A 13,434-nucleotide genomic window follows, 5' to 3' on the forward strand; every position below is an offset into this window, starting at 1 on the left:
CTTGTTTCTGCATCATAGAACACCATTCTCAATGGGTTGCTAGGAATGCGACTAACGTAATGTTAACGGGCATTCTTCATAATTTGTTACTGCCGTCGTACCAGCAAAAATCTCAACTACATATGGCAACATTCCTAGTACCACCCAAATTTCTTCAAAGAGCAAGTACGGCTCTAGATAGGTGGGGTATCTTTACCAAGTAGAAAGTAATCGTTCTTTAAGTAACCTCTAACGGAAGAAAACTGTCCACATGAGGAATTTAAGAACTCAAAGAATTGTTTAAAGAAACAACATTAAAAGTGGAAAAGTGAAAGCATCTAACATGCTAGAAACAGAAGTAAACTACACATACTACTTGGTAAACTGTGAAGTGACTTCACAAGAATGTAAATCATAATGCTGCAGTCATATCAAATTATTTCGATATTTAGATATTAATGAAGGATGTCGAACATTCCTGTTGCGAGTTTGCTGGGAGGACTGAGTACACAATATTTGGAATGGGAACTTATGTCAGGAAGGCCGATTTAACGGTTTTTGAGGCATCCTCTTCAGTCAACGGAGAACATTTCTCGCATTTATCTCATGTGTGGTGTTACATTGTCACATGTATCCTTTCACTTGTGGTGCTAATCAAACGACCTCTCGCATACTGTAGACACTTGCTGCTTCTGGTATGCTCTAATTATCGATCTCAGTTCAATGGGTTTGGCTTCAGTGTTTGATCAGAATGAAAAGGAACTTTTTAGTATTTAACAGTGCACTGGATACAACATTATTCTTCCCAAATTTGTTTCATCACTGTAAGAAGCTTTTTCCTGTGATGCTCCACAGTTCTCCTCACTTAAGTAAAACACGAGTTGTAAGCAAAATATAACTTTTAGTTCTTAATTTTTGGAAAGAATTTTATTTATTCCTCCACAGATATGTTATCATCTTCAAACTAGTCTGCAGTAGAAATCATATATGCTTGCCAGCACTTTTGCCGATTCCTGAAGCGTCTGGAACTCAATCTTTGACAAAGCTTTTACCTCTCGTATATAATCACTTCAGGGTTTATCAAATGATGATCCTTGACAATTTTCTTTATTTTTGCGAACAGGTAGTCATACACGACCATGTGTGGCAACTATGGAGCCTGGGGCATCTTTGCATTACTGATAATACCAAAAACTGACCGATAAGCAACCTCATGTGAGCAGGTTCACTGTCATGATGCAAAAGCCACGAATTCTTTCTCCACGAAGACGGGACACGTTTTCAGACTTCCTTCATGCAAACGGCACTGAACCAGAAGTAGTACTTCCTATAGATCGCTCGTCTTTGCGGCAAGAACTAGTGCTGAACTAACTAATTACGCTCTAAGAACACAATGAGCATTAGGTTCACGTTTGACAGCACATGTTGTGCATTTGCGGCCTTGGCAATCCAGAAAGCTTCCACTGAAACGACTGTGAGTTTAGACGTCATGCTCGTAAGCTCACGTTTCGTCATCTGTCATGACACGTATCATACATGCATCGTCAATAACTTCATTTAGCGAGTCCTTAGTAACTTGCAATCGCCGCTGTTTTTGTTAGAAATTCAGCAAAGAAACAAATTTAGCTGTCATACGCTTCATTCCCAAAACATCCGAAAAAAATTAGTCGTACGCGCCAACCTATATGCCAATCTCAGCAGCGACATCTCTGATTCGGCAATAGTTCATAATTATTTCTTTCACATTTTCCACGTTTTCAGTGCTTACATAGAGGCGTTCGTTATTTACACCGTCATCATGGTTCCCTCCAAATCTCTTACTCTGCTCGTATGCCCACGTTTTACTCATAGCAAACTGACTGCGTTTTACATACCTAAGACTTCATCGCACTTCATTCCGTTTTCGTAGATCAGTATAGTATTAATTCTGCTTCCTTGCGTAATGAATTATAGTCAGTACTACCAAAACACATGTAACCCGTATGAAAGCTGACAACAGATAAAATATCCGAAGTGGTTATCAATCTATAGGCCACTCTTTATAAATGTTTACCAAGACAATAACGAAAAACATCGTTTGAAAGGTACTAATACAACACGCAAGACAACAAAATGACCAATAATTTTTGAATGTACGTAGTACTCACCATGATGTTACAAAACAATGTTTAAATTTCTGCCACCTTGTAACAAAAGATGGTTTACTGAAGTCAACAGACTGCTCTTACTCCAGGCTGCTCTAGAGGCAAGCTCAAGAAGCCGTGTAAATTCCGGTGCGAGAAGAAACTTAAACAGTATTGGCGCTTGCTTGGGAAGAACCAGCCACGTAACAACTGCGTGCTCACCGCCGCCCATCTTGCGCCGCGTCGGGGACACTACATAAACATTCGTAACCATCTGACACCCAGCTAACAAACAGGCGGTTACTGAACGTTCGTAAACTAACATATCGACGCATCATTACCTATTTCCCCCTGCTGAGTCGACTCAAGACCCCACCAGGTAACAACACCACAGTGTTAATGCACGATAAACAGAGACTGGAGATAGCAGTAAAGTACGGTGGGGCGCCGTAACAGAACGTCCTGCGTTGCGCAACATTGGAAAATTGACTGGTACTGTTCCTCGCCGGCCGGGGTGGCCGAGCGGTTCTAGGCGCTTAAGTCTGGAACCGCGCGACCGCTACGGTCGCAGGTTCGAATCTTGCCTCGGGCATGGATATGTGTGATGTCCTTAGGTTAGTTAGGTTTAAGTAGTTCTAAGTTCTAGGGGACTGATTACCTCAGATATTAAGTCCCATAGTGCTCAGAGCCATCTGAACCATTTTTACTGTTCCTCCAGAATAACTTGCACTGTATTTGACGTTTGGCCGCAACGGAATGTGTAGAAAAACCGCGTTTCGTCTGACTGAACTACAGGCTTACTTCTACAGTAATATTTATGAGGGTATTCCAAGAGTAATTTTTATGACCAAGTGTAATATTTATCTACACAAAGGATAAAATTATAACCCCCATATACTACACACTGCGGTCATGAATGTAACAACCCTTTCAACCAAGAAGGTACGGCAGGTGTCATATACTCGGTCAATGTCTAAATTTAACATCCACGGTCACTTCTCCTTGAACAAGTAGAGGCAACTTGCTTACCTCATATCTTGCAAAAATGACTTGTAGTCGTCCTCTTTGATTCCTTCTCCGCTAGGAACATGATCTGCGTGCATGCAATAAACGGGTCATTACTGAGTGACAAATCGAAAATTCTCAAATTCACTAAAAATTTTGATTGAGAAATAATTGGGTGCCACTGGATTTTCTTTTATTCATGGAGTCACAAGATTAAGAAAATTATTCCGAGAATGAGTCTACTAATAGTGTTCATAGCAAATTATCGTGATACTAATCATTATTTCTTGAGTACCATAAAAAGGCATTACTTGTACTCACATGATTTCAACATTAGTACGAACTCACACTTGTACGTTTTCCGAGGCAAATTTTAACAAATTGTACCACCTTTGGGCGTAGTCGCACTTCACAGAATCACGTTTGTTTCTTCAGAAACCGGTCGTAGACTCTTCCAAGTGATCATATTACACACATCTTAAAAAGTTTTGCATCATCCCGCCTCCCAGAACTCCTGAAGATAGACGTTGACTGTGGACTTTGTATCACAGACACAGTCCCTTTGACAAACCCGCCCAAAGATGTAAACAACTACGCATGAGCAGCGCCTATTAGACGGAGGGTGGCCGGCCGTTGTGGCCGAGCGGTTATAGGCGCTTCAGTCTGAAACCGTGCGACCACTACGGTCGCAGGTTCAAATCCTGCCTCGGGTATGGATGTGTGTCATGTCCTTAGGTTAGTTAGGTTTAAGTTGTTCTAAGTTCTAGGGGACTGATGACCTCAGAAGTTCAGTCCCTTAGTGCTCAGAGCCAGACGGAGGGGTCCGACAGCCGATCAGTTCCAGTCATTCCACCAGGAAGGAGGTACACGGCTCGTGTTGTCTGTAGTTCAACGACACATTTATACTTTGTGCCAGAAAGGGCTCTCAACAAGGGAAGTGTCAAGGCTTTTCAGAGTGAACCAAACCGATGTTGTTCGGACATGGAGGAGATACAGAGAAACAGGAACTATCGATGACATGCCTCAATACTGCAGTGGATATCCGCTACCTACGGATTATGGCTCGGAGGAACCCTAGCAGCAACGCCACAGTGTTGAATAATACTTTTCGTGCAGCCACAGGACGTCGTGTTACGACTCATACTGTGCGCAATAGTCTGCATGATGCGCAACTGCACTTCCGACGTCCATGGCCAGGTCCACTTTTGCAACCTCGACAGCGTCATACAGATGCGCCCAACAACATGCCGAATGGACCACTCAGCATTGGCATCACGTCCTCTTCACCGATGAGTGTCACTAATATGACTTGAACCAGACAATCGTCGGAGACGTGTTTGTTGGCAACCCGGCCAGGCTGAACTTCTTATGGCTCTGAGCACTATGGGACTTAACATCTATGGTCATCAGTCCCCCAGAACTTAGAACTACTTAAACCTAACTAACCTAAGGACATCACACAAAACCCAGTCATCACGAGGCAGAGAAATGAACGTCTTAGACAGACTGTCCAGCGAGTGCAGAAAGGTGGAGTTTCCCTGCTGTTGTGGGATGGCATTATGTGGGGCCGTTTCACGCCGCTGGTAGACACGGAAGGCGCCGTAACGGCTGTACTATACGTGAATGCCATTCTTCGACTGATAGTGCAACCATATCGGCAGCGTGTTTACGAGACATTCTTCTTCATGGACGACAATTCGCTCCCCCATCGTGCACATCTTGTGAATGACTTACTACAGGAAAACGACGTCGCTCGACTCTAGTGGCCAGCACGTTCTCCAGACATGAATCCTATCGACCATGCCTGCGACAGATTGAAAAGAACTGTTCATGGACGACGTGACCAACCAACCACTGTTCTACGCTGAATCGCCATGGAGGAGCGGGACAATCTGGATGAGCAATGCCATGATGAACTTGTGGATAGTATGCCAGGAGGAATACAGGCATGCATCAATGCAAGAGGACGTGCTACTCTATATTAGAGGTAGTGGTGTGTACAGCAATGTGGACCACCACCTCTGAAGGTCTCGCTATATAGTGGTATAACATGCTATGTGTGGTTTTCATGTGGAGTTAAGATGGCGGAAATGATGTTTATGTTAATTTCTATTCCACTTTTCTGTATAGGTGACGTAAAACGTTTTTTGGTGTCTGTAGTAATGAGTAGTTTAGGCATCGTCATCCGTATCAGTTTTTAACGAATTGTTCTACTTTCACGAGATTACTCTTTACAGCCTGAGTCACATGTTGCCTCTTCAGAAAACTAGTGCAAGCTCCTCGTGAGGAGCAAGATCATTAGTCGTGCTCGTCAGGCGAGACGAATGGTCTCAGAGCGTGAGAATGGTTCGTTTCTTTCTGAAACCAATATAGACGGCGGTTATTTTCCTACTCGTCTTGGTTCCGAGCAGCGAATCTTTCATCATTTACATTTGCTGTTTCATTCTTAATATGTATCTCCTCCACTGTTGTTGACCTTATCTGCACTGACAACTTGTTGACAAAAATTTGAGTATCTCTCAATTCATACTCAGAAAATAATTGCAAATTTCTCTTATAATTGAACAAGATAAACCAATCACAAACGTGCCTTGAGTGGGCAGGAGCCAAACTGTTAACTGTTTAATCGCGTGGTGGAGTCTACAATCATTTTTTCAAGAAGAGAAACGTGTTTCTGTGTATGAAGTGCTACGTCCCGTAAAGACGGCAGAACGTATAAGTGTGCTCCCATGCTGATTTTAAAATCGTGCAGAGTATTCTTTATTACTTCTCACGGTGCTTGAGGAATAGTGGTAGTGACGGAAAACTTTGCGGTTCACATTAATGTCAGACTAGCTTTCGCATCGTCTTCTTGATTCCTTGAGTCTACGGATAAAGGAAAGTCAAACGGAATCCCATTGTTTTTCAGTTGTCATTTTAAGTAGCGTTGAGACTTTTCCTTTTGCCACTCTCTTATGCACTGTTTAATCCATTTCAGATACAGCGGCTGGTGGAGAAAAAAGCCAGTCGATACCACTGCGAGTCATCTTTACAATATTAGAGTTATGCAAGATGGCTCCTGACGTGCTAAGAGAAGTGGGCGTGATTGTTACTTTGAGAAACTGACTGTGTATGTGGCATCTTTCATATATTTTTTTTGCAAAAATATACACCGTACCTCACAAGCGACTTCTAATCAAGCTGCGGGCCTAGGGGGTATCGTCTCAGTTGTGCGACTGGATTCGTGATTTCCTGAGAGGAAGGTCGCAGTTCGTAGTAATAGACGGCAAATCAACGAGGAAAACTGAAGTGATATCAGGTGTTCCCCAGGGAAGCGTTCTGGGACCTCTGCTGTTCCTGATCTATATAAATGACCTGGGTGACAATCTGAGCAGTTCTCTTAGGTTGTTCGCAGATGATACTGTAACTTACCGTCTAGTAAGGTCATCCGAAGGCCAGTATCAGTTGCAAAGTGATTTAGAAAAGATTGCTGTATGGTGTGGCAGGTGGCAGTTGACGCTAAATAACGAAAAGTGTGAGGTGATCCACATGAGTTCCAAAAGAAATCCGTTGGAATTCGATTACTCGATAAACAGTACTATTCTCAAGGCTGTCAATTCAACTAAGTACCTGGGTGTTAAAATTACGAACAACTTCAGTTGTAAAGACCACATAGATAATACTGTGGGGAAGGCGAGCCAATGGTTGCGTTTCATTGCGAGGGCACTTAGAAGATGCAACAAGTCTACCAAAGAGACAGCTTACACTACACTCGTTCGTCCTCTGTTAGAATATTGCTGCTCGGTGTGGGATCCTTACACGGTGGGATTGACGGAGGACATAGATAGGGTGCAAAAAAAGGCAGCTCGTTTTGTATTATCACGTAATAGGGGAGAGAGTGTGGCAGATATGATACGCGAGTTGGGATGGAAGTCATTAAAACAAAGACGTTTTTCGTCGCGGCGAGATCTATTTACGAAATCTCAGTCACCAACTTTCTCTTCCGAATGCAAAAATATTTTGTTGAGCCCAACCTACATAGCTAGGAATAATCATCAAAATAAAACAAGAGAAATCAGAGCTCGAACAGAAAAGTTTAGGTGTTCGTTTTTCCCGCGCGCTGTTCGGGAGTGGAATGGTAAGGAGATAGTGTGATTGTGGTTCGATGAACCCTCTGCCAAGCACTTAAATGTGACCTGCAGAGTAATCATGTAGATGTATATGTAAACAAGGAACCGCCATGTAATACAGGCATCTCTTGGGAACGTCTTGAGTATTTTATTCGGCCATAAAAGCTATACACATGGCACATTCTCGTAAATTATAAGGTTTGCATCCGTGACAGGAAAAAGTCATGTAAATCCTGTGACATTAGCAAGACACGAAATGTTCTTGGACACTGAGTATTGTTTACTGGAGAACACATGTGAACCTTAAAAGCCAGTTACTAGACACTGATTAGATGAAGTTGGAGCAAGACTTTATTTGATCAATAATATTAATATTACACTCAGCGTCTCGATCTTTGGAAATTACCAGTAACCTGTATGTACTCGATATGTTCTGGGAGAATGAGCTTTGTACAGAGGAAATTACGACTGAAATTTGGAAGACAGTTATTAGAAAATGTGTGAAGTGAGAGGAATCTAGGACAATGAATATTTGAAGAAGACTTTATGTTTGAATTTTGCTGTGTATTTTGATGTATTATATCCAGTGGTTTCAAAGATTCAAGACACAAAGTAATTAAAGATACTAGCTGCCCGTGGGCATGGATTTACATCAAAGGGGCAAGTCGAAAATTATCAATAGGCTATTTTGAAAATGTGTACCGGACCGGGATTCCAACCCGGGTCTTCTGCTTACTAGGCAAATGAGCTGACCTCATGGCCTACGTCATCTGGCAGAAGATCCAGATACCTGTCGTACGTAAAGTACACCCGTGGCAAGACGCAGTCAGCACCTACACTGCGCGATAATGACGGTGTTCTTACTGATGACAGCGCCACTACAGCAGAGTTACTAAATATGGTTTGCGGAAATTCCTTTACAAAACAAGCAGCTTAAAACACTGAACAACAGGTAAGGCTCCCGGCACAAATAGTATACCAGTCAGGTTCCTTTCAGAGAATGATGATACAATAGCTTCATACGTAGCAATCACATACAACTGCTCGCTGGTAGAAACATTCTTCACTGAAGACTGGAAAGTTGTACAAGTTACACCAATTCCCAAGGAAAGAAATAGTAGGAATCCACAGAATTACAGATTCGTATTACTGACAAAATACTGAGCTCGAACGTTAAGGACCACCACGAAGAAAACGACTTACTGACAAGCAGACATTAGAAAATATCGTTCGTGTGAAACAGAATTGGCTCTTTATTCTCTTGAAGTAACGAGTGCTTTCGACAGGAAAGGTCAAACTGATTCCACAATTTTCGACTTCCAGAAGGCTTTTGACACCGTTCCTCATAAGCGAATTTTAATTAAATTGGTGAGTATGGAATATCGTTACCATTGTGTGATTGGATTCGTGATTTACTTTCAAAAAGTTCACCGTTCATAACAACTGACGGGAAGTCAACGACTTCAAATGGTTCAAACGGCTCTGAGCACTATGGGATTTAACATCTGAGGTCATCAGTCCCCTAGAACTTAGAACTACTTAAACCTAACTAACCTAAGGACATCTCACACATCCATGCCCGACGCAGGATTCGAACCTGCGACAGTAGCGGTCGCGCGGTTCCAGACTGAAGCGCCCAGCACCGCTCGGCCACACTGGCCGGCAGTCAACGAGTAAAACAGAAGTAATTTCTGGCGTTCCCCAAGAAAGTGTTACAAGGCTTCTGTTGTTCCTGACTACGTAAACTATTTAGGAGACAATCTGAGCGGCACTCTTAAATTGTTTGTAGAGAATGCTGTCATTTACCGTCATGTAAAGTTATTAATGCTCAAACCTAATTCCAAAATATCAGACAAGTTATATCTATCGCGAAAAAAGCGGCAACCGACTCTAAATCATGAAAATTGTGAAGTCATGTACATGAGCTGTTAAAGAAAATCCTCCACTTTTCAGTTACATGATAAATAATACATATCTAAAGGCTGTATACTTAACTAAATTCTTAGGGATTACGATTAAGAATAACTGAAATGGGAACTATCACATGGATAATGTTGGGGCGAAAGCAAATTTAAGACTGTGATTTGTTGGAAGAACACTAAGAAAATGTAACAAATCTAACGAAGAGACTGCTTACACGAAACCTGTCCATCATCTTCTGGAGTACTGCTTTGCAGTGTGGGATCCGCATCTGATAGGATTGACTGAAGACGTCGGAAAAGATCAAAGAAGGGCAGCTCGTTTCGTATTACCGCGAAATAATGGAGAAAGTGCCACGTATATGGTACACCAATTTGGGTGGTAGTCTCTGAAACAAGGACGTTTTTCCCCGCGGGAGGAACTTGTCATGAAATTTCCTTCACCAGCTTTCTACTGAGTGTGTGGAAATATGTTATTGACGCCCAGTTACATAGGGAGAATTTACCATTATAATAAAATAAGAGAAATCAGAGTCGCAAGGAGAGATTAGTGTGTTCGCTTTTCCCCCCGCGCTGTTAGACAGTGGAACGGTAGGAAAATAGTTTAAATGTGGTTTGTTGAATCCTCCGGCAAGCACATGACTGTAAATTGCAGAATAATCCCGTAGATGTAGAAGTAAATGTAGACTTCGAGAGAGACAGATATACAGGGTGTCAATAAAGACTAATTCAAAATTTTATTATAACGGTAGTTGTTGAAATATTTTAACAAAATTTCTTTTATTGTAATCACTGTTAACTAAAGTTTTTATATATAATAAAATCCTGTGTTTCATATACTCTGTTGATGAACTGAATCTCTATAAAATAGCAACTCCTCAAGAGAAGGCACAATGTGTGTCCTGGTTTGTTGAGACAAAATTAGATGTTCAGACTCAACGAAACTTCAGAACGAAGTATGGAAGAGATCCACCATCGTGCCCTTCAATCCGTGCATGGCACAAAAAATTTATGGAGACAAGCTCAGCGTTGGATAAAGGGAGGAGCGGGTGACCAAGAACATCCGAGGAAATCTTTGATCGCGTTTTAAACGTCTTCACTCGTTCACCCACGAAGTCCATCCGAACTGCTGCCAGAGAGTTGCAACTACCACGTTCAACTGTGCATAAGGTCCTCCACAGTAACTTACGGTTGTACGCTTACAAAGTGCTACTGTTACAGACACCTGAGCCAAATGACATGCAGTAAAGGACAGTTTGCACTCAATATGCTTGAACGCCTTTCGGAGTATAATGCAATCCACAAGCGAGTTTGTTTCAGTGACGAGGCAACTTTCCATGTTTCTGGGACATTAAACAGACACAGTATGAGACTCTAGGGATCTGAATACCCCCTGTCACTAGGGAGTTTCAACGGGATAGTCCAATAGTGAATGTGTGGCGTGGAATCATGTTCAACCGATTAATTGGTCCATTTTTCTTCAGCGAGTCAACTACTACTGCAGATCTTTACCTCGGTATTTTGACCGAATGTGTAGCACTACAATTGACTGACTTACACCCAACTATCATTTTCCAGCAAGATGGCGCGCCACCACTTTGGGTACTGCATGTTCGTCGGTTCCTCAATGAAACATTTCCAGGCAGATGGATTGGGAGGGATGGGGTAATTCCTTGGCCACCGGGTTCGCCAGATATCACACCCTTGGATTTTTTATGGGGGTATTAAAAGATATCGTGTATCACACACAGATACGGGACATTGCTGACTTGAAACAATGGATTCGTAATGTCATTGCCACCATTAATAACGCTATGGTGCAGCAAACATGGCCAGAAATCGAGTAACTTCTTGATGTGGTTCGTCGAAATAAAGGCTCCCATACATAGGTCTATTAAACACTGTTAAAAAAACTTTTGTAAACTCTGATTACAATAAAAGAATTGTTGTTAAAATATTTTAACAACTACCGTTGTACTAAAATTTTGAAGATTTAAAGGGACTGTTTGGACACCTTGTATAATGCCAGCGACACCGACACAAGCGACCTGCAGATCCACAGATGTTTTCGCAGGTTGCAGCAGAATCGAAATAAATGGTTATATTTTGGCTGCGCTGTAGAATAATTTTGTTAGTTTGATTCTCAGTCGATTGGAACAGTGTATTAGAAGAGCGAGATTATGAATTGTTACGTGTATGTGCAACTGTATTTCGACAGTAGGGACGAGAAATTTGAAAACTCCCCTTAGAAAAATTTATCAATTACTGTGCTGATAAACCTCTTATGGTATTTGATTTTCAAACAGCTGAGCAGAACTGAACGTACTCAGACATTTCTCTCTTTACTTAATTTCATCAACATTAAACTGACACACAATATTTTTAGCGCAACGCAATCTGACTTTCAATAATCTCTAAAAAAGAATGGCCCTGGCTAACAATAAACTATACCTTTCATTAATCACTTATCTCACAAAAATCTTCGTTACTCGAACTACTGCAATACAGCGAGCGCCAATACTGTCAGCTAAATAAAAGATTCTAACTACTGAGGTCACTAAATACTGATAGAAATAGTGAGCAAATGAAAGATTCTGACAGAGAACAAACAATGTATTTACCTTAACAATATTCCAGAGTCATCATATATATATATATATATATATATATATATATATATATATATATATATATATATATATATAAGTTCATGATATCCAGTCTTACAAATTTACTGTCTCTGATGGACACACGTCTAGATCATCGACTCTCAAAACTCCGTCATCTCTCTCCCCACATCCACCACTGCTGGCGGCTCACCTCCAACTGAGCAACGCTACGCGCTGTTCACAACCAACTGCCCAACACTACAATAGCAAATATTCCAACAAAGCAAACCAGCCACAGACTTCACACAGCACAGTCAGTGATTTTCATATAGAGCGCTACGTGGCGTTTATCTAGATCTACATCTATACTCCGCAAGCCACCCAACGGTGTGTGGCGGAGGGCACTTTACGTGCCACTGTCATTACCTCCCTTTCCTGTTCCAGTCGCGTATGGTTCGCGGGAAGAACGACTGTCTGAAAGCCTCCGTGCGCGCTCTAATCTCTCTAATTTTACATTCGTGATCTCCTCGGGAGGTATAAGTAGGGGGAAGCAATATATTCGATACCTCATCCAGAAACGCACCCTCTCGAAACCTGGACAGCAAGCTACACCGCGATGCAGAGCGCCTCTCTTGCAGAGTCTGCCACTTGAGTTTATTAAACATCTCCGTAATGCTATCACGATTGCCAAATAACCCTGTGACGAAACGCGCCACTCTTCTTTGGATCTTCTCTGTCTCCTCCTTCAACCCGATCTGGTATGGAACCCACACTGATGAGCAATACTCAAGTGTAGGTCGAACGAGTGTTTTGTAAGCCACCTCCTTTGTTGATGGACTACATTTTCTAAGGACTCTCCCAATGAGCCTCAACCTGGTACCCGCCTTACCAACAATTAATTTTATGTGATCATTCCACTTCAAATCGTTCCGCACGCATACTCCCAGATATTTTACAGAAGTAACTGCTACCAGTGTTTGTTCCGCTATCATATAATCATACAATAAAGGATCCTTTTTTCTATGTATTCGCAATACATTACATTTATCTATGTTAAGGGTCAGTTTCCACTCCCTGCACCAAGTGCCTATCCGCTGCTGATCTTCCTGCATTTCGCTACAATTTTCTAATGCTGCAACTTCTCTGTATACTACAGCATCATCCGCGAAAAGCCGCATGGAACTTCCGACACTATCTACTAGGTCATTTATATATATTGTGAAAAGCAATGGTTCCATAACACTCCCCTGTGGCACGCCAGAGGTTACTTTAACGTCTGTAGACGTCTCTCCATTGATAACAACATGCTGTGTTCTGTTTGCTAAAAACTCTTCAATCCAGCCACACAGCTGATCTGATATTCCGTAGGCTCTTACTTTGTTTATCAGGCGATAGTGCGGAACTGTATCGAACGCCTTCCGGAAGTCAAGAAAAATAGCATCTACCTGGGAGCCTGTATCTAATATTTTCTGGGTCTCATGAACAAATAAAGCGAGTTGGGTCTCACACGATCGCTGTTTCCGGAATCCATGTTGATTCCTACATAGTAGATTCTGGGTTTCCAAAAACGACATGATACTCGAGCAAAAAGCATGTTCTAAAATTCTACAACAGATCGGCGTCAGAGATATAGGTGTTTAGTTTTGCGCATCTGCTCGACGACCCTACTTGAAGACTGGGACTACCTGTG

Source organism: Schistocerca serialis, chromosome 7 (genome assembly GCF_023864345.2).
Source record: "Schistocerca serialis cubense isolate TAMUIC-IGC-003099 chromosome 7, iqSchSeri2.2, whole genome shotgun sequence".
In the NCBI taxonomy this organism is placed as follows: Eukaryota; Metazoa; Arthropoda; class Insecta; order Orthoptera; family Acrididae; genus Schistocerca; species Schistocerca serialis.